The following is a 22,592-nucleotide window of genomic DNA, read 5'->3' on the forward strand; positions in this document are numbered from 1 at the left end:
GAGGTTAAACTGAGTGTCTATATGGAAGAAGATGCTGGCCATGTGGAAGTGTTCTGGGTTTAATTGTGGTTATTAGTGTGGTTGTTGGAAAATATGACTGGCTCCACATGGGCTTTAACTCTGGTGTGATTCCCCTTAGAGACTGAGTTCTGGAACTGATCTCAGAGAAGTATTGCCATGAGTTTTGTTGGGATTTTAGGAGGTCATGCATGAGAGTCACCCTTGGAAACTGAGATCTGTGGCCAGGATGGCTTTCCACAGAGCACAGGGAATCTCAGCCAGGATATCACATGATTTTATTCTGAAAGAATTAGCAGCCATAGTTGAGAGTCAAAACACGCATGGATTATACATTGTAGACCTCAATGGGCCTGGCTTCATGTGACCTTTTGGCAACTCTTTGGGACGCCTTGCCTGTGAGAGTCCTTGAGAGCTTTCATTGAAATGGGCTTCCTCACCATTTAATGGTTACTGAATTAAATGAAACACTCAGTGCCTCCAACTTCATCCTTGAAAAATGGGCTCGATAAATACCATAAAATTTTTGAAATTCCCATGACCAGGTGGCACTGGAAAACTATTGGAGAGCCTGTTGCTGATCATGAGTGTACCAGACAGTGGCTTGATTGACTGGGTTTCACAAAAATGGTGTAGAACAGAGATGCCAGTAAGTTGGAGCCTGCTGAGTAGTGGGCCTACAGCAAAAGTGGGTAGGTGTGAGATAAATCATCTGTGGTGGTTTCATGTGGATCAGCCATTGGCATTCAAATGGCTTGTGACTGACATGGTGCAGCCAGCAGACCCTTATATGTAAAGGCATCTTGTTATATGGATAGGTTTTTGGGCAATGTTCAGAATCAGGTTGATATGGTCAAGGGGGCAAGCTATGTTGGACATAAGCCTGGTTGGTGCATTCTCCTACAGACCCTGTCCCACCAAACGTGACAGAACTCTCTCCAGCACTGTGTCCCAGTTGAACTCCTTGTATTTCATGAAGCAAATACCAAACTCCCAGTGCAGCAGCAAGAAACACCACGAAAAGTAGAGTATGACCAAATGGCTTCACAGTCCACAAGAAGAGACACTGATGCCCCAGTTGCCACAGTTTACCTACAAAGTGAGAATTCAGCACTGCTGCCTCATTTTCATTGGAAAATAAGATACCATGTCCTCCAGGTCACATAGATGCTGACCCAGTTTTGATGCTCTCACTACATAGGAAGCTAAAGCTACTGACAACAACATACATTTCAAGTGTCCAAACTCAGAGGCAGTTTCTCAAGAAGTCTTTTGGCCTGCAGAGCTCCATGTTTGTGGAGTGTTTACCTTGTCTTTTACTTCTGGAAACTCCTCTACCACCTCCAAGGTGGTGAACTCCTGAGCATATTCCATTCCGGGTATGTATTCACAGATTTTCTAACTCTTCTCCTCTAATTGTGCATTTCTTCGGGCAAGGGTAATATCAAGGGATTGTTCTTAATGTGAGTGGGAAGATATTTGTGTAGCACATATTTGCAAACACATTGTGTTTACTTTCCTATTTTTTATTCGAAATACTGAAACTCTGACACTAACCCATACCCTACTAGACTCTGACAACTAATCCTTATATGGTGGAGAATAGTAACCCAAAAAGAATACAAATACCAGCAGTTCAGAGAAGGCATGGTATGTAGTTGGACATCCCTTTTGCATTATATAGTATAGGAGTTATAAATATAGTCAATGTTTATTGAAATAGTTCTCCATGTGTTTTTAAAATTAACAAATATGTGAATTCCTCTCTCCCTTTTTCTGTAGCCTATTAAGCACATGTATTTTTATTTGCACATTTAGAATCCTACCTGGAATCACATGTACATTCATCTGAGGTGGCTGACATGGCAGATAAAAATGGTGAGAAGAGATCACTCCTCCTAAACGCTGTTGGAACTGGAAATTCAACCTATGGGTCAGCTTCCTAGTTGAACAACATTATACATAAATCCATTTTCAGTAAAATGTATTTTTTTGGATATGTGGATGTTATATATTTCATGATGAATTTCCATTGGCATATATATTGATACTTTTTAATGTCTGTGTGTGTCTGTGTGTGTTTGTGTGTGTGTCTGTATATATATATATATATATATATATATATATATATATATATATATACTCTCCAGATTTTTCAAAAGATGAAATATATGTGTCTTATTATACACTTCCTAAAATAATTCATTTTCATGTATGAGGATTTATAATCAACTTTTCACAAGATTATTCTCAGAAATATTCATCCACCTGAAATACATAGTTGTTTCCTAATACTGAAAACTAACTTCAGTAAATGGTGCATACAAATCATAATATTTCGACATTGCAAGATGGCCGCTAATAGAGAGCATCACACCCAGTGTACCGCGCCACTGCGCAGGTGACTAACGACTTAGAACTAAAAATAACTATCTTGTTAGGAATTTAGAGCAAAATAGGGGTGCACTGAAACCTAGAGGAAGGATTTCTAGCACTATGGTCTGGTAATTGAGTCTCAAACACGAGCCAACTGTGCCACCCGAGATCCAGTCTGACTGATCGGCATGGCCCACCCAGTGGCTACAGACGGCGCGCCACCACCAAGATGCGACCAATAAGCAGGGAGAAACGTTGATGCACATTCTGTAGAATCCTGCCGGTAGAGCCCACACTGAGGCCTTAGCTGAGTTCAGGATTTCAGACGGGGAAGGAAGCGGTACAGTTATAATTCCCACAACGGAAACTCCTCCAAGGAAACCAACGGCCACCATCTTGGAGAGCTGAAGTAACCACAGCCACTCTCCTACAGATTACAACAATAAAACATGTGTGTGTTATCAGCTCATCTCCCATACTTTGGGGAATTCACATAAAATCTCTCATAGGCTTACTGGGGGAGAGATTATCAGAGCGAGCCTGCATAAAGATGGGGGAAAACTAGAGGCACCTGACTTTCATCTCCCCGTCCCATCAGCGGTGAAAAAAAACCTGTCTAGCCAGCGCTGAAGGAGGGGCAAGCAGAAAAAAAAATCAAAACAATAGAGTGCCGGGGTTCCCAATAGCCAACTGTGCAACTAGAGATCCAGGGTGATTAAATCATGCGGCCAGGCCCGCTGTGACAGATGGCAGGGGCACCACCGAGAAGCGACCTGCAAGCAGGGAGAAATGTTGCTGCGGATTCTGTGGAATCCTGCCAGCTGAGCTCCCACTGATCCCCGGGCTGAGTTTGGGAATTAAGACAGGGAAAAAAGTGGTACAGTTCTATCTCCCACAAAAGAAACTACACCAAGGAAACCAGCGGCCACCATCTTTGAGAGCTGAAGTAACCACCGCCCCTCTCCAATAGATTGCAACAATAAAACAGGTGTGTGTTACTCAGCTCATCTCTCATACAGTGGGGAATTCGCATAAAATCTCTCCTAGACTTTCCGGGGGAGGGATTATCAAAGAAAGCCTGCATAAAAATGCGAGAAAACTAGAGACACCTGACTTTCAACTCCCCCTCCCATCAGTGGCAAAAATGAAAAGTGTCTAGCCAGTGCGGAGGGAGGGGCAAGCGGAAAAAATCAAAACAATAGAGTGTCTGGGTTCCCAATAGACACCCTCAACACCCAACAAACGGCAGGCCCAGAGTACAGTTTGAACTGCCGAGAGGCATCACTCAGGGGAAATCTGGTCTAGAAAAAGAAACCAGGACTAGCAGGAGAAACCAAAGGACTAGAGGCCAGGCCCTTGTGACTAGGCAGCTGGAGACCGCAGGCCCGCGGGTGACATTCCACCCACTGCCTGCGTGACTGGGCGGCTGAGGAATGCCCTCCCGCCGGCAACCGACCGTGCGACTGGGTGGCTAGAGATTGCCAACCCACTGGCGACAGCCCACCTGCTGCCCGCGTGACTGGGCGGCTGCAGACTGCCTGCCCGCTGGCGACCAACTGCGCAATTGGGCGGCTAGAGACCGCCCACCCACCAGTGACCCGGAGCTGAAACAAACCACAGACAGTCAAGTCCCACCCCCCTATTCGGACACCTCGGCAAGGAGCCTGGGGCCCGCCAAAGCAGAGAGGTGACATCACTGGAGCTCGGCCTTCAGAATTACTTCCAAGCGGAATCCACTTTAGCAGGCATAGAGGCAGCAAGTCCAAGCAATAAAAGTATATTTTGAAAATGAATTAAACAAAGAAATTCAAATGGCAAACAACGAGCTTTACCAGGAGATAGAGATCTTAAAAAGAAATATCAAACAGTAATTCTAGAAATGCAGGAAACTATAAACCAAATTAAAAACTCAAACGAGAATATTACAAATAGACTAGATCAAGTAGAAGTCAGAACATCAGATAATGAAGACAAAGTTTATCAACTTGAAAAGAATATAGTCAACACAGAAAAGATGCTTAAATTCGATGAGCAATCTATTTAAGAAATATGGGATGTCATTAAAAAAAAAAAACAAATTTGAGAGTCATCGGGATAGAAGAAGGCATAGCGATTCAAACCAAAGGAATGGACAACATATTAAATGAAATAATTCTAGAAAACTTCCCAGAGATGAACGATGGATTTGATTGCCAAATCCTGAAAGCCTACAGGACCCCAAACATTCAAAACCAAAATAGACCAACTCTAAGACATATAATGATGAAGATAGCCAACATACAGAACAAGGAGAGAATATTAAAAGCTATAAGAGAAAGGACACAGATTACATTCAGGGGTAAACCAATTAGGTTAATAACTGATTTTTCATCACATACCTTGAAAGTCAGAAGATTCTGGAACAATATATTTCAAATGCTAAAAAATAATGAATTCCAACCAAGAATACTGTATACAGCAAAATTAAGCTTCAGATTTGACAATAAAATTAAAGTCTTTCACGATAAACAAAAGCTAAAACAATTTTCAACCAGAAAACCAGCACTGCAAAGCATTTTGTGCAAAATACTACAAGAAGAGGAGTTGAAAAATAGTGCCCAAAACTAACAGCGGGAAGTATCTCAGTAAAGGGGGAGGAAAGTAACCAAAAAAGTAAAAACTATACAAACTAAAATATAATAAACACATAAACATGAGTGGAAGTACAAATCATATTTCAGTTGTAACCTTAAATGGTAATGGCCTAAACTCACCAATCAAGAGACATGTGCTAGAAACCTGGATCAAAAAAAAAGTCCAATAATATTCTGCCTTCAGGAGACTCGAATGATAGGAAAAGACATACACAGGCTGAAGGTAAAAGGTTAGGAAAAATCACAACACTCACATGGCCCTCGGAAGCAAGAAGGATTTGCCATACTCATATGGAATAAAATCAACTTCAAACCTAAGTTAATCAAAAGGGATAAAGAATGACACTATATTCTGTTAAAAGGAATCATCCACCAACAAGAAATAACAATTATCAATTTTTTTGCACCAAGCAATGGAGGTGCAATGTTCATTAAACAAACTCTCCTCAAGTTCAAGAGTCAAATAGACTACAATACAATATTTATGGGTGACTTCAACACACCGCTCTTGCCATTAGACAGATCCTCTAGACAAAAACTGAATAAAGAAACTATAGAATTCAACAGCACAATCAATAACCTAGACTTAACTGACATATATAGAATATATCAACCATCATCAAGTGGATACATGTTCTTCTGAGCAGCACATGGATCCTACTCAAAGATACACTATATATTACGACATAGGGGAATTCTTAGTAAACATAAAGGCATGGAGATAATTCCATGCACCATATCTGATCATAATGGAATGAAACTGGAAATCAATGATAAAAGAAGGAAGGAAAAATTCTACATCACATGGAAAATGAACAACATGCTACTGAATGAACAATGGGTTACAGAAGACATAAAGGAGGAGATAAAAAAATTCTTTGAGACAAATGACAATACAGACACAACATACCAGGATCTATGGGACACAATGAAAGCGGTTTAAAGAGCGAAATTCATTTCTTGGAGTTCTTTATTCAAAAAAAGAAAAAAAAAATAAAAAAATAAAAAAACTCAAACTACACCTCAAAAACCTAGAAAAGGAACAGCAAAACAAGAGCAAATGTAGTAGAAGACAAGAAATAATTAAATTTAGAGCTGAAATCAACGAAATTGAAACAAAAAAAAAAACATTGAAAAAATTGATAAAATGAAAAAATGGTTCTTTGAAAAAATAAATAAGATCGACAGGCGCGTAGCCATGCTAATGAAGAGAAGAAGAGAGAGAACTGAAATTACTAACATATGGGATGAAAAAGGCAATATCACAACACACACTACAGAAATACAGAAGATAATTAGAAAGTATTTTGAAACACTATATTCCAATAAAATAGAAGATTGTGAAGATATCAATACATTTCTTAAGTCATACGATCTGCCCAGATTGAGTCAGGAAGACACACACAATTTAAACAGGCCAATAACAAAGGAAGAAATAGAAGAAGCAATCAAGAACTACCAACCAAAAAATGTCCTGGATCGAATGGGTAAACAGCGGATTTCTACTAAACCTTCAAAGAAGAATTAATACCAATACTTTTCAAGCTATTTCAAGAAATAGAAAAAGAAGGAGCTCATCCAAATTCATTCTATGAGGCCAACATCACCCTGATCCCGAAACCAGACAAAGACACTTTAAAGAAAGAATACTACAGACCAATATCTCTAATGAACTTGGATGCAAAAATTCTCAATAAAATCCGGGTGAATCAAATACAAAAGCATATCAAAAAAATTGTGCACCATCATCAAGTAGGATTCATCCCTGTGATGCAAGAATGGTTCAATATACGGAATTCAAAAAATGCCTTTCACCACATCAATAGACTTAAAGACAAAAACCATATGATCATCTCGATAGATTCAGAAAAAGCATTTGACAAAGTTTTGCATCGCTTTATGTTCAAAACACTATAAAAACTAGGGATAACAGGAACTTACCTCAACAATGTAAAAGCTATATATGCTAACCCGCAGGCTAGCATCATCCTAAATGGAGAAAAACTGAAGGCATTCCCTCTAAAATCTGGAACAAGACAGGGATGCCCTCCATCACCACTTCTATTCAATTTAGTTCTTGAATTACTAGCCAGAGCAATTAAACAGACAAATGAAATTAAAGGCATAAAATTTGGAAAAGAAGAATTTAAAGTATCGCTATTTGCAGATGACATGATAATATATTTAACAGACACAAAAGGGTCTACAAAAAAATGGCTAGAGTTAATAAATGAATTCTGAAAAGTGGCAGGATATAAAATCAACATGCATAAATCAAAGGCATTCCTGCATAACAGCAACAAAACTTCTGAAATGGAAATGAGGAAAACCACTCTATTCACAATATCCTCAAATAAAATAAGATATTGGGGAATCAACCTAACAAAAGAGGTGAAAGATTTATATAATGAAAACTACAGAACTCTAAAGAGAGAGATAGAAGAAGATCTCAGAAGATGGAAACATGTACCCTGTTCATGGATAGGCAGAACTAACATCATCAAAATGGCGATATTACCCAAAGTTCTCTACAGGTTTAAAGCAATGCCAATCAAAATCCCAATGGCATTTCTTGTAGAAATAGATAAATCAATCATGAAATTCATATGGAAAAACAAAAGACCAAGAATAGGAAAAGAAACTCTAAGCAGAAAGTGTGAATCTGGAGGTACAGCGATACCAGAGTTCAAACTGTACTACAAAGCAATAGTAACAAAAACAGCGTGGTACTGGTACCGAAAAAGGCAGGTGGACCAATGGTACAGAATAGATGACACAGAAACCAATCCACAAAATTACAACTTTGTTATATTTGATAAAGGGGCTAAAAGCATGCAATGGAGGAAGGATAGCATCTTCAACAAATGGTGCTGGGAAAATTGGAAATCCATATGCAACAAAATGAAACTGAATCCCTTTCTCTTGCCATGCACAAAATTTAACTCAAAATGGATCAAGGAGCTAGATATAAAATCAGAGACACTGCGTTTCATAGAAGAAAAAGTTGGCTACGATCTACATACTTTGGGTTCGGGCTCCAAATTCCTTAATAGGACGCCCATAGCCCAAGAGTTATTAACAAGAATAAAAAAATGAGACTTACTTACACTAAAATGTTTTTTTTCTCTGCAAGAGAAACAATAAGAGAGGTAAATAGAGAGCCTACATCCTGGGAACAAATTTTTACCCCTCACACTTCAGATAGAGCCCTAATATCCATAATATACAAAGAATTCAGAAAATTAAACAATAAGATAACAAATAACCTAAACAACAAATGGGCCAAGGACCTGAAAAGACACTTCACAGAGGAGGACATACAATCAATCAACAAGTACATGAAAAAATGTTCAGCATATCTAGCAGTCAGAGAAATGCAAATCAAACCCAACCTAAGATACCATCTCACTCCAGTATGATTGGCAGCCATTATGAAGTCAAACAACAACAAGTGTTGACGAGGATGTGGGGAAAAGGGGACACTTGTACACTGCTGGTGGGACTGCAAATTGGTGAGGCCAACATGGAAAGCAGTATGAAGATTCCTGGGAAAGCTAGGAATGGATCCACCATTTGAACCAGCTATCGCCCTTCTCGGACTATTCCCTGAGGATCTTAAAAGAGTGTACTATAGGGATACTGCCACATCAATGATCATAGTGGCACAATTCACAATAGCTAGACTGTGGAACCAACCTAGATGCAATTCAATAGATGAATGGATAAAAAAATGTGGCATCTATACACGATGGATGCAGCACTAAAAAATGACAAAATCATAGAATTTGCAGGGAAATGGTTGGCATTAGAGCAGATAATGCTAAGAGAAGCTAGCCAATCCTTAAAAAAACAAATGCCAAATGTCTATTTTGATAAAAAGAGAGCAACTAAGAATAGAACAGAAAGGAAGAGCATGAGGAAAAGATTAATATTAAACAAAGACGAGTGGGAGAAAGTGAGAGAGAAGGGAAAGCATATGGAAATGGTAGGAGACCCTCAATGTTACACAAAATTACATATAAGAGGTTGTGAGTGGAAAGTCGGGGAAAAGAGTGAGAAGTGAAGAACAGCAGATGAGGAAGAGTGGGAAGATGGGAGGGGAGGGGAGGGGGGATAGTAGATAATAGTAAAGGTAGCAGAATACAACAGTCACTAATATGACATTATGTAAAAATGTGAATGTGTAACTGATGTGATTCTGCAATTCGTATTTGGGGAAAATTGGGAGTTCATAACCCATTTGAGTCAAATGTGTGAAAGATGATATATCATGAGCTTTGTAATGTTTTGACCAACCAATAAAAATAAATAAACAAAGGTTTAAAATTGAGTGGGAAGAAATCAGCTAAAAAAGGTTTGAGATGCATTCATTTTGCTAAGCAGAAAGTTTGTTTTGTGTAGTTGTAAATATCACAAATTTATTTTACCAGAAAACTGGCTTTTGAAAATGCACATAAATTGATATTAAAGGATAATCCACCTACCTTCATGAAAATTTCATATCATTTCCTATATTTTTCATATTTCATTTTTTTGTCAATATTTTGTCATGGACCAGGTCTAGACTTAGTCTATTCTTCCAGAATACTACCTCATCTGACAAGTTCGTACAATGTGTTGGATTGTTCTTTTCATCTTTTATTTAACAGTTTCTAGCTGATAATGTGTATTTTTCCTTATCTTTATTTGGACATACATACCCAACTATATCTTTGCATTTTATGTTTTACTGTGGAAGAGACTCATCAAAAGGTCTTTATTATATGTATCAACAATCAAACATTTAGAGCATGAAATTATTCTTACATTTGCATGAAAATATCTTTGTACCATCTTTCTTATAAAGATGTAGAATAATTAGTACTGTCCCTGCTGTAGTAAGTAACTACTTACAAGAAGAATTAAACAATTGACTTTATATCAATTATGAATATAAAAATTAATAAAATAAGTATTTGGCAATAAATATGCAATTGATAGATATTGAAATCACGAGAAAGCTATTTAAAATGTCAGTGCATATGGTCCTTAAATAATAGGTTGTTCAAAAAAATTTCTCTAATTCATAAGAGTTAATATGCCATATTACATCTTAATGTGATATAAAACCTTAAATGATAAGTATTGATAAATAAGAATGATACCTGTTTAATTAAATATGTTTATTTGATTTTCACTGTAAGATGTTAATTATGAAAGAATTGAGAATTAAGAAAGACTTGATCTATATTATTTCTAACAGGCTAATCAATGTACTTTTAAATATATATGTATATATATAACATATGTAATACATATGCGTGAATATAGATACATATGTATAATTAATGTATTGTAATATATCTATCAGGTGATTATAATTTTTAAATTTTCTCAAAAAAGAATGACTATGAAAAACATTCTTAAATGTAAATTTTATAGCATATTACTGTTTGTAATGACATGAGAGAAAAATACGTATGGAGGGAAAATGAAAAAGGAAGAGAGAGAAGGGGGAAAATGAGGAAGAAAGTGAGTAAAGAAGAGGGAGAGGACTGTTTGATGATAAGATAAAAGTGGAGGGTCTGGGTGTGTGGCTCAGTGGTAACAGCACCACATATAAATAAATGAAATGAATGTCTATCAACAACTGAAAAAATAAAAAAATAATAAACAAGTAGAAATATTACCAAAATTCCAAGTTTTTATTAATGCTAAATAAAAAAAAATTGTTACATAGCTTTATGTAATTTCTAGACTCCCCAAAATAGTCATTTAATGTTAGATTATTAGTGGTATAAATAAAAATAAAAATTGGTCTTTCCTCGACATTCTGTGGAATGCTAGTGCTAAAATAAATTGTATTATAACACCAAAAAAAATCTTATATTTCTACAGTAACTGACCCAGTTTAACATCAATGCAAGAAGATTCCTATGGGATATAATTTTATTTTGACGTTCATTTTTATTCAACACTGGTACAATACTATTTCTCCAGTTTATGCACATCATAGGATGTATATTTCATCCACAATTTAGCAAATTTATACGCATTTGTTTTACTTTCGATCACTTCTTGCTTGAGAACACATGTATTCCTCCACGTTTCTGGACTGCTCTTTTCATGAGACTTTTTTCCAAACACATTGTTTTCAATTTCCATTATCATTTTTGAAGCAAAATTCACACACCCGTCATGATTAACCATAACCCTAATATTACCATTAAATGTAAAACTGGTGGGAATGAATGATTGTATATCAATATAAGATTTCTTGTATACTTTCAGATATCAATTCAATCCATTATTTAAAGTGGAACCAGTTATATTATTTATTCACAGTATGGTCTATTCATGCATTATCTCTATATTGATAGACACAGGGTACACCTCTGAGTACCCCCAATAATAATTTGTATATCTTCAAAATATTGCTCCCAGAAATGGTGGAAGAAATACTCATGTCAACTAATCTACATATACATTTTATCACAGTAATATTCTGGACACAAAATGCAAAGGTCAAACTTATGATTGTACCAAAGCCTAAATGGAAAGTGAACATGGATTACTAAAAACATCCATGTCTTGGATGCCTAATGCTCTCAAATGTCAATCCTATTGGTGAGTACATAATTGTTTCTTCCCAAGATTATATATTCAACTTCAACCATGTTGAAAATGTCTAATACTATCACTCACTTTATATTTTACCTGATTTCCTAATGTTTCTATTGATATCTCTTTTTTCTACATATTTTCCCCAGTTCATCATAGTGACTGATTGTTCACATGTGCTGACATTTAAATTCACTCTTTATCCGAAACCCTACTGCTAAAGAACTTTTGGTCCAAATACTATACTCACTCTATTTTCTAAACCTACCGACTATCTTCCTAATCCTACCGACTATCCCTTTTTGACTGGATGATCTCTTCTACAATCAATCATCCAAGGTACAAGGTCCTATGCCATTGTATATTGATTTATCTGAGACATCTGTGCAGAACATAATTCAAAGCTAAGAATCCCAATCAAGGGCCCAATGCCTTTCTGGTCTTCAAATCTTACCTAGATTTCTGTTTTCATAATTATATTTCACCTGTATATTCTTATTAATATTGCAGGTTCCCAATACCATTATTCATCCAGCAGAATGATTCCTAACACAAATAAAGTTGATTCCCTCAATCCAACTTTACAGAAGAGCAGGGACAGAGTTGGTCTTACAATACAGGGATGTAGGGGATCTTCCACCTGTTGACAACCTCAAAGGTCCATGCAGATATGATCCCTGGAGAAGATGTAGGCAGCTATGAAAGACCTGAGCAAGCAAAAGTCATCTTCCATGGCAAACAACCCGGTCAGGTTAAAAGCATGTGTCTGAATCTTTCTCTTTCTTCTTAATGTAGGGAAGATTGACCAAACTAGGCCTGTGTGGAGAGCTGTTCCCAGGTGCCTATGGTTTCTATATCACTTGAACTTGTGAAAGTGTCACAGGAAGTAGGGGAATCCTCCATATTATGAGACCCTAGGAAGCAAATGTTAGGACAAAGTGGTTGCAAAGGCAGTGACTTCATTCAGTTCCTGAAGGAAGTGACCTCACCTCACATCCTTGTTGATGCAACTCTCCGAATTTGGGTTCCAGGAAGCCAGGCATCCAGACTCAGTCCAAGCCCCAGTCACAGTGGTCTCACTTGTTTGGATTTACCAAGGACTGAGTCAGTCTCTTGTGGTACCTAGTGAGGTGAGCATGGCCAAATGCCAGGAAAGTTCTGAAGAAGGTCCCTTCCGGAGAAAGAAGGTAGAGGCACACTGCTGGCTCCTGACAACTTCACAGAGTTGACCAAGGTGACCTGATCTGAGACAGGACAGGCCATTTCTGGGGAACATAGTATGGCCCTCCAGTGAGAGGACACTCTGGATAGTTCCAGACATACTTGGGGGAAGGAGGTGCCTTTGTGGGTGTTTGAGTGGGTTTGTGGTTTTTTCTCATGATCTGAGAATAGTTGGGAAAGGGGATTTGTTTGGTTTGGAGTGGACTGTGTCTAGTTAGTCCTTTGACAAGGCGAGTGTTTCTATGTCTGTGTATCCCACTGTGTCCATGGTTGTAGACATTAGAATAGAGAATGCATCAATGAGTGTGTCCTGTCAAGGAGAAAACTTCCAAGAATTCATCCTGCCCAATTTATAAATGGACTGTGGCTTGCCTTATCAATGGGCAACACCTACTATTTTCTTACGTTCCTGTATTCTTCCTGAATTCTGTCCACTCTCCAGGCTCATGGTTTTGTGTACAAGATATGCACCACTTCCAAGCTCTGTGACATGGCCATGTACTGGATAGCTGAAGGGAATGGCAAGCATCTCAGAAAACTCTGATATCAGTGTGACCAGTAAAGTCTCAGTGGAGAAACCCTTCTTTGGGCCTTTTCATTACGTGTTGTTATGTTGCCCTGAATATCAGGAACGTCTTTTCCTCAAGCTACTCCTTTGTGAAGCCTGAAGAAAACAGTTTTCACATGGAAATGAATGGGCATTACCTTTGTGTTTCATAATAAAACCTTCACAGATTTGGCTCTCATTAACTTAAAAATACATTATATTGTATCTCAGTGTAAAAAGTAACATGGAACTGTACATATCTTATTTATTACAAGTCCAATTATAGAACACAAATAATATACATAAATTTCCAACATGTTTTTCATTTAAGCCTAGAATTACCATACAAACTTTGAACACCAGCTTTATACAATGCTCTTTTGAAGCTTCTACCTTACAGACTTGTATACCTGGAAAATATGAACACATTAACACCACAATTACATTGATGTTTTTGTATTAACCAAGTTTAGCTTTTTAGAGAAATAACATGGCACAATTTTATAAAAACAGTACTTGTTTAACCAGCTGTTTAATTTTTTAAGATTACTTGCTCAAACTTACACATATAATGAACTTACACAAACCTTTCTTTATTATTTACTTAAACCATTTTAATAATTTAATCATATAGACTCTCTCATCCACAAACACATTTTCCCTCTATTAAATCTATATCTAGAACCTTTTAGTTTCTCTTTTCCATCTGTGCACCTCTTTCTGTTCACATTTTGAAACAATACTTGTAAATTTCTGAATTCATGCAGATTATTTTATAGACATCAACATTTTATTAGGGCCTTTTTGAACACCTAGAAAACTTATAGGCCTAATTTTAAAGACATATTTAATTTTATCTGTTTACCCAATTTGAATTGAACCATTTGAAACACGTGAATCAAAGATATTTGGATCCATTTTTAAATTTTTCATAAGCGCTCCTCATCTGTCAATTGTTATGTCACTGCTTGATATATGGGCATACATACATATAGACATACCGACATACAACATGTAACACAAGTGTAACACATAACACAATAGTGAATGCCTTGTAGCTTTTTCAGGTGAAATCTCCATTGCAATGTTTAAAACCTCCACAGTTGTGCAAGAAATAGAACTGATCACAAAACATTAACCCGACTGCAGAATCAAGTTCATTAGCTCAAAAAAAAAAAAAAAAAAAAATTACAGAATCTAAGAAAAAACAAGAGTCCCAAAAAAGATGACTGGCCAGTAATTAGTAAATACCATATAATGTACTTTTTGGTTGGGTCTAGTTTGAGTTCAGGTAAAAAGACACATTTCCTCTTATTTTGTCTGTCTCCCGCTGAGTGCTGCAGGCTTCCTTTATTTGCATATCACCTTAAGTCCTGGCTGAGGTCTGGAAAAAAGAAAGACTGGAATTCTGAGCAGAAACCTCATGCCTAAAGCATTTTAGCTATAAGTCATAATTTCCAGGTTTGAATGTTGAAAATTATGATGCAAGTTTAAGATGTAATTCTCAAAATTTTATATCTTTAGATTTTTCTACACTAGAAAATATTGCTCACACAAAACTGAAAATATGATCATTTTTTGACAAAATAGAAGCCACCATCAGAAGAAGTTTCTATAGTTTCATTAAGCCACTTTCTTTGTTATAAAGTTTCTAAAGTAGTATTAAGTTATATTAAATTGGCTGAAAAATTTTTAAAAACAACCACAGACTACCATGTGTATTCGAAATTAAGCTTTAAAAATTTCCAAGACTATTGCTAATTAATGTCATTTCACTAAGCCAGACCAACGTTTTAATTTAGCACCTTTAAAAAAAAATCTTCCACACTAACCGGAACAGATACCATATCATAATTTATTATCTTTGCCCAAGATAATGCACTGGTATATCTAGTGAAATTTTCTCTGGCTACCTAGTTCAAAATTAAATCTCTTTAATTTTTTCATCCTAAGTATTTATGTTTTCTAGCATGAACTATCTGAAATCAAACTAAACAATTGTTTAAACCCAACTTTTAACTGTAAGTTAGTGCAATGCTTTAGAAACACATTTAGAAACCAGATTGTTACAATAAAAAAAAATCATTCTTAGATACACATTCAGCCAAGATCATCCCCATAAAACAATATGTAATATCAACATATTACTGCATTCATTGTCCCTTTTGTTAAGTAAACAGAGGTGGAGTAACCTTTAAAGTGCAGATAAGGAATAAGGGAGTTCCCCACAGCAAAATGGCTCTGGCAGCTGCTGGGAGTCCCTTAGCCTCACCTTTTACTTACAGGATTAGTTCCTCTGGTTTTGATTCACCGTAGGCAAAAAGCATTTTCTATATCTCCCAACTTTTCAGTAGTCAGCTCCCAAAAAGTTCATCCTCTGCTTGCAGATGTTTTGAGTACTAGGCTTCCCCAAGAGGGCAGAGTGGGGACTTTTTTAAAGTCCAATCTGGGGTGTCAAAATTTATGACTGAAGGTTTGGTTCCCATCCCCAAAGCCAATTAATGACAATTTATTAATGAGGACAGGGTTTTGAGAAAAGTTTAAGCGAGATATCAAAGTTTTTAGACCCCAGGAAATTCCCTCTGCAGTGAGCGTGCTCAAGCAAACTACGAGAAGAAAAGAAAACACTGCTTCCCTAATCTTGCTTACCAAAGGGGAATAAAGTTTATCAAAGTTCTTTGAAACACAGCTAAGAGAGGTGTAAAAGGTGAGAACAGAAAATCTGGCGGTTCTATTGACTTTTGATCCCTCACAGGAGAAGCATTAGGTTAAAATTTAGCTAAATTTACTTCCACACATCTAAGGCAGGTTGGAACTCAAGACTCTGCATCGGTCCAAACAATGCCATCACATTTAACAGATACACAGACAAAAAGACACACAAAGACCATCATGCAGCTCCCGTTTGTTCACAACCCCAAGATCTACAATCTTGTGACTCAGGGAGAATGTAGGGAAGAGGGGGAGGAGCAGAAGGTTTGAGTTATAGGATTGTGGGCAAAGGGGTCAGAGTGGAGGCGGGGACAAGGAAAGGCTTCAGGGACAGAGGCAAGGAATGGCTTTGTCCCATAATGAGAGTTACTCAAACAGAGACAAGGACAACACAAACATGACACAAACACGGACACACAGTTAACGTTTAACACGAGTTCATAAGTAAAGATTAGAACCTAGTAACTGGCAAAACCTTATGGGTAAAACCACTAAGACAGACAGTGAATTCAACCTGAGAGAAAAAAGTAGCCAGCAAGACCTGACGGGTTGGCAGCAGAGTAGGCTAATGAGGGGACATCCGTCCCTCCCCGAATCCTCCAAGGCGTCCCTTGCAAGGAGGTGGCCTGTGGCTTCAGGACACGTCTGTCCACCATCACCACGGGGAACTTACGCTCACTGCTGGTAGCCACTTTGTGAACCCAAACCGAAAACCAAAAATCCAAACCTGAACAAAAAGCTCTCAGCGATCGCAAGAAAAAAAGGAAAGAGGCGCCTTACTTTCCCCCAGAGGGGTCCGTTGGGGTCTTCTAGTTCGGCGCTGCGCGATTCCCGGCCAATGCACCAAATGTAACTGTCCGGCGAACACCGGAGGATGAGACCACCAAGAGACCACGCACGGCTCATGCAACAGCAAACGAGGTTTATTGAGGATCCAATCCAGCATGCTGGGGCTCCAGGCTCACTCAAGAAGGGAGAGCAGCCCAAAGCCCTGAGCATAGGTTGAGCAGTGCTTAAGTACACTTTTTGGGGAGGGCGGGACTTTACATACATCACAGTCTCCTTTAACAAATCATCATACACCACGGGAAAATCAAACAACAATTCCTAAACATGATTAGTTCATTCATTGGCGGGAACAGGTCCGGCGGGGGGGATAGGTCAGTTCTAAAGTGGGGTACACATTCAAACTGATTGGTTTAGGCCCTGCGATGCCTACGTGCAAATCCACACAGGGTCCTAGGCTATTAAACAACCAGTCAGTCCGGGGGAATATTTACTTGGCAGTCTGGGAATTGTCCTACAAGCTACAGGAATTTCAGGTTTTCTGTGTAGCATAGGAACTTAACAATACCTGGTCCTTTACATTTTAACTCAGGCCGTTCAGCTTAGAAATTTTACAACACCCGGTCTTTTACACTTTAACTTTTACACTTTAACTTCAATTTCTTTTACCCTTACATTCCCACTCCTTTTTCTGACTACTTTTAGTCATAAAAATAATGAATCACAATTATTGAAGGGTTTCACATTTCATGAGTTGTTTTGTGTTCTCTGGAATCGTTTTCTGCATGGCCTCCATTTTAGATTTTACTCGGTATTAGACCCCGATTTATTTAACTACACTAACTACCTAACTTTAAATCTGGCTTCATTCCCCCCTCTCATTTGGGAACTCTTTACTGCTGTAAGGAAGGGGGCCAAAGAGTATCTTTCTGGCTTCTTTAGGATGAAAAGGGACGGTGTGGGGCAAGCAGTTTGGAGTCCCTCTTTAAAATCAGGTTTATCGAGTGGTCCATGATAAAAAGTGTGATTGAGAAGTAATAGGCTGAGTGATGGGTGGTCTATAAGAGAAACAAGAATTCATTAGTTTGCGAATCCGATTGATTCAGCAATAAATGCCATAGCACAGGAATATGCCAATGAGTATGATGGCAAAGACAAAAACTATCAATGTTTTTTATCAGGAAGTACCAAGAACCAGGTGCTAAGATATTCTTTCCATGAAAATGTTGCTAAGGACATGGCTTCTACTTGAGCATGTAAATCTTTAAGGATATTTGTCACCTTGCCATTAATGTCAGGAATGTAAACACAACAATTAACATTTAGGTTTACAGATGTCCTTTCCCTTAAGATATAGTCTAATAATTTAATGCCATATGATCTTGTAAATTTTTTTTTACTAGTATGACCTGTGTCTAATAGAGAAACGTTTAATTCTGTTACTTAGGGCTGGATAACCATACTAGCAAACACCAAGCCTACCTGTGTAGGTTAGGAATATCTGTAGGCCTTAAACTAAAAACTACTCAGGCAGTTCCTTTTAATAGTTATCAGGCATTCCTGTCTGAGAATCTCTTTTGTAGCCTCCAGTTTACTTATTTATGGAAATTACATTTAACTATTATTATCATTTAAAAGACCCAGGAACAGCTGTGCTTTGGCTTTCACTGACTTTGCTAAGTGTTTAAGATGAAGCAAGTCAAACTGACTTTTGTTTCTATCTATTGTTAACAGTCAGCTGAGTTTCCCTGGGAGACCTCGGGGAACATACAGCAGTTTCTCAGTTCCGCTAGTGTTATTTGCATTAGGATGGGTCCAGGCCTTGCCTGACCATGTAGCTTCCCTCAGAATCATCAGGGATGTCTCCCTTTTCTGATGACCCTCCTCTTCATAGCAAATGCACTAATTGGCTTTCTGTCCTCCAATGGTCTCATTAATGTCCCTGTTCGGGAGGTTATGTGGCCTAGAGTTTCAAAGCTCTTTGGAGAAGTCCCCTATTCCCTGATTCAGACTGACTCAGAGGGCAAGAGCCAAATATTGGTTTCTTGGCCCTTTTAATATAACTTTAATTTTTAAAAATTAAACTTAAACTACCAGCAAATAAGTTAACAGCCTTATGCTAAGAGCACTGGGCTTTAATGTCTATCTCTCTATCCTGTAGGTGATAACTCCTTAAGTTTACCCAGGTTGTGAGTTCTTAAAGCAGTACCTCTTTAAAACATTAACAGGCGATCCTTAGACCATCTATAAGCAAACTACAAACAAAATTAACTAGGGTAAAGACATATTTAGTTTATATAAGAGCTACCTTGAATTCTGGCTAGGATATACATCATAATCCCCTGTTTGAGATCCTATTTGAAAACAACTTTAAATGTACTGAAATCTGGCCTACCTCTTTCATAGTCTCTTTCACAGGAGGTGGGACATAGAGCCTTATCTCAAGTAAGGCGGGGCTCTTCATAAATCTTAAATACTATAGTTCTGAAGCTGATCTTTGCTTTTTAGACATCATTTTACAAAGCCTATATAAATTGTTGATCAAGTTTACATCGATATTAACTAACACAACATAATATCATATCTAAAACATGAATTAGAGAAAGGCTGAAAGTTTTAACATTTTGTAGAAAATTAGCAAAGTGTTTTTGTGTTTTAAAATAAAACCTTCACACAGATTAGGCTCTCATTAACTTAAAAATACATTTAAATTGTATCTAAGTGTAAAAAGTAACATGTAACTGTACATATCTTTTTGATAACAAGTCCAATAAGACTACACAAATGATACACACAGATCTCCAACATGTTTTTCTTTTAAGCCTAGAATTACCATACAACCTTAGAACACCAGCTTGATACAATGCTCTTTTGAAGCTTCTACCTTACAGACTTGTATACCTGGAAGATATAAACACATTAACACCACAATTACATTGAAGTTTTTGTATTAACCAAGTTCAGCTTTTTAAAGAAATAACATGGCACAATTTTATAAAAACAGTACTTGTTTAACCAGCTGTTTAATTTTTTAAGATTACTTGCTCAAACTTACACATATAACGAACTTACACAAACCTTTCTTTATTATTTACTTAAACCATTTTAATTACTTAATCATATAGATTCTCTTATTGAGAAACACATTTTCCCTCTATTAAATCGATATCTAGAACCTTTTAGTTTCTCTTTTCCATCTGTGCACCTCTTTCTGTTCACATTTTGAAACAATACTTGTAAATTTCTGAATTTAAGCAGATTATTTTATAGACATCAACATTATATTAGGGCCTTTTTGAACACCTAGAAAACTTATAGGCCTAATTTTAATTAATTAATTCTTAATTAATTATTTTAATTTTTAATTAATTTTTAATTAATTATTTTAATTAATTATTTAATTAATTTAATTATTTTTAATGAATTATTTATTTAATAATTATTTTTATCTGTTTACCCAATGTGAATTGAACCATTTGAATCACGTGAATCCAAGATATTTATATCCATTTTTAAATATTTTATGAGCGCTCCTCATCTGTCACTTGTCATATCACTGCATGATATATGGACATACACACATACAGACATACCGACATACAACACGTAACACAAGTGTAACACATAACACAATAGTGAAGGCCTTGTAGCTTTTTCAGGTGAAATCTCCATTGCAATGTTTAAAATCTCCACAGTTGATCAAAAATAGAACTGATCAGAAAATATTAACCCATCTGCAGGATCAAGATAATGAGCTCAAAAAAAATGCAGAATCTAAGAAAAAAAGCAAGAGTCCCAAAAAAGATGACTGGCCAGTAATTAGTAAATACCATATAATGTACTTTTTGTTTGGGTCTAGTTTGAGTTCAGGTAAAAAGACACTTTTACTCCTTTTTATCTGTCTCCTGCTGAGTGCTGCAGGCTTCTTTTATTTGCATATCAACTTAAGTCCTGGCTGAGGACTTGAAAACTGTAAAGGCTGGAGTTCTGAGCAGAAACCTCATGCCTAAGGCATTTTAGCTATAAGTGATAATTTCCAGGTTTGAATGTTGAAAATTATGATGCAAGTTTAAGATGTAATTCTCAAAATTTTATATCTTTAGATTTTTCTACACTAGAAAATCTTGCTCACACAAAACTGAAAATATGATCATTTTTTGATAATATTAAAGCCACCATCGGAAGAAGTTTCTCTAGGATCATTAAGCCACTTTCTTTGTTTTGAAGTTTCTAAAGTAGTAGTAAGTTACATTAAATTTCTTGAAAAAATTTTAAAAACAACCACAGACTACCATGTGTATCTGAAATTAAGCTTTAAAAATTTCCAAGACTGTTGCTAATTAATGTCATTTCACTAAGCTAGACCAACGTTTTAATTTAGCACCTTTTTAAAAAAATCTTACACATTTAAGGGAACAGATATCATATCATAATTTATTATCTTTGCCCAAGTTAATGCACTGGTATATCTAGTGAAATTTTCTCAGGCTACATGGTTCAAAATTAAAACTCTTTAATTACTTTTTAACCTAAGTATTTAAGTTTCCTAGCATGAACTACCTGAAATCAAGCTAAACAATTGTTTAAACCCAACTTTATCTGTAAGATAGTGCAATGCTTTAGAAACCAATTTAGATACCAGATTGTTACAATAAAATTCATTTTTAGATACACATTCAGCCAAGATCATCCCCAAGAAACAATCTATAATATCAACATATTAATGCATTCATTGTCCCTTTTGTTAAGTAAACAGAGGTGGAGTAATTCTTAAAGTCCAGGTAAGGAATAAGGGAGTTCCTCACAGCAAAATGGCTCTGGCAGCTGCTGGGAGTCCTTTAGCCTCACAATTTACTTATAGGATTTGTTCCTCTGGTGGTTTGACCCCAGGCACCAGGCATATTCTATATCTCCCAACTTTTCAGTAGTCAGCTCCCAAAAAGTTTATGCTCTGCTTGCAGTTGTTTTGAGTGCTAGGCTTCCCCAAGAGGGCAGAGTGAGGTTCATTGAAAGTCCTCTCTGGGGTGTCAAAATTCATGACTGAAGGTTTGGTTCCCATCCCCAAAGTCAATTAATGACAATTTAATAATGAGGACAGGGTTTTGAGAAAAGTTTAAGCGAGATATCAAAGTTCTTAGACCCCAGGCATTTCCCTCTGCAGTGGGCATGCTCAAGCCAACTACGGGAAGAAAAGAAAACACTGCTTCCCTAATCTCGCTTAACAAAGGGGAGTAAAGTTTATCAAAGTTCTTTAAAACACAGCTAAGAGAGGTGTAAAAAGTGAGAACAGAAAAGCTGGTGGTTCTATTGACTTTTGATCCCTCACAGGAGAAGCATTAGGTTAAAATTTAGCTAAAGTTACTTCCACACATCTAAGGCAGGTTGGAACTCAAGACTCTGCATCGGTACAAACAATGCCATCACATTTAACAGAAACACAGACAAAAAGACACATCATCACGCAGCTCCCGTTTGTTCACAACCCCATGATCTACAAGATCTACAATCTTGTGACTCGGGAAGAATGGAGGGAAGAGGGGGAGGAGCAGAAGGTTTGAGTTATAGGATTGTGGGCAAAGGGGTCAGATTGGAGGCAGGGACCAGGAAAGGCTTCAGGGACAGAGGCATGGAATGGCTTTTTCCCATTATGAGAGTTACTCAAACAGAGACAAGGACAACACAAACATGACACAAACACG

Source organism: Callospermophilus lateralis, chromosome 9, assembly GCF_048772815.1.
Source record: "Callospermophilus lateralis isolate mCalLat2 chromosome 9, mCalLat2.hap1, whole genome shotgun sequence".
NCBI classification, from domain to species: domain Eukaryota; kingdom Metazoa; phylum Chordata; class Mammalia; order Rodentia; family Sciuridae; genus Callospermophilus; species Callospermophilus lateralis.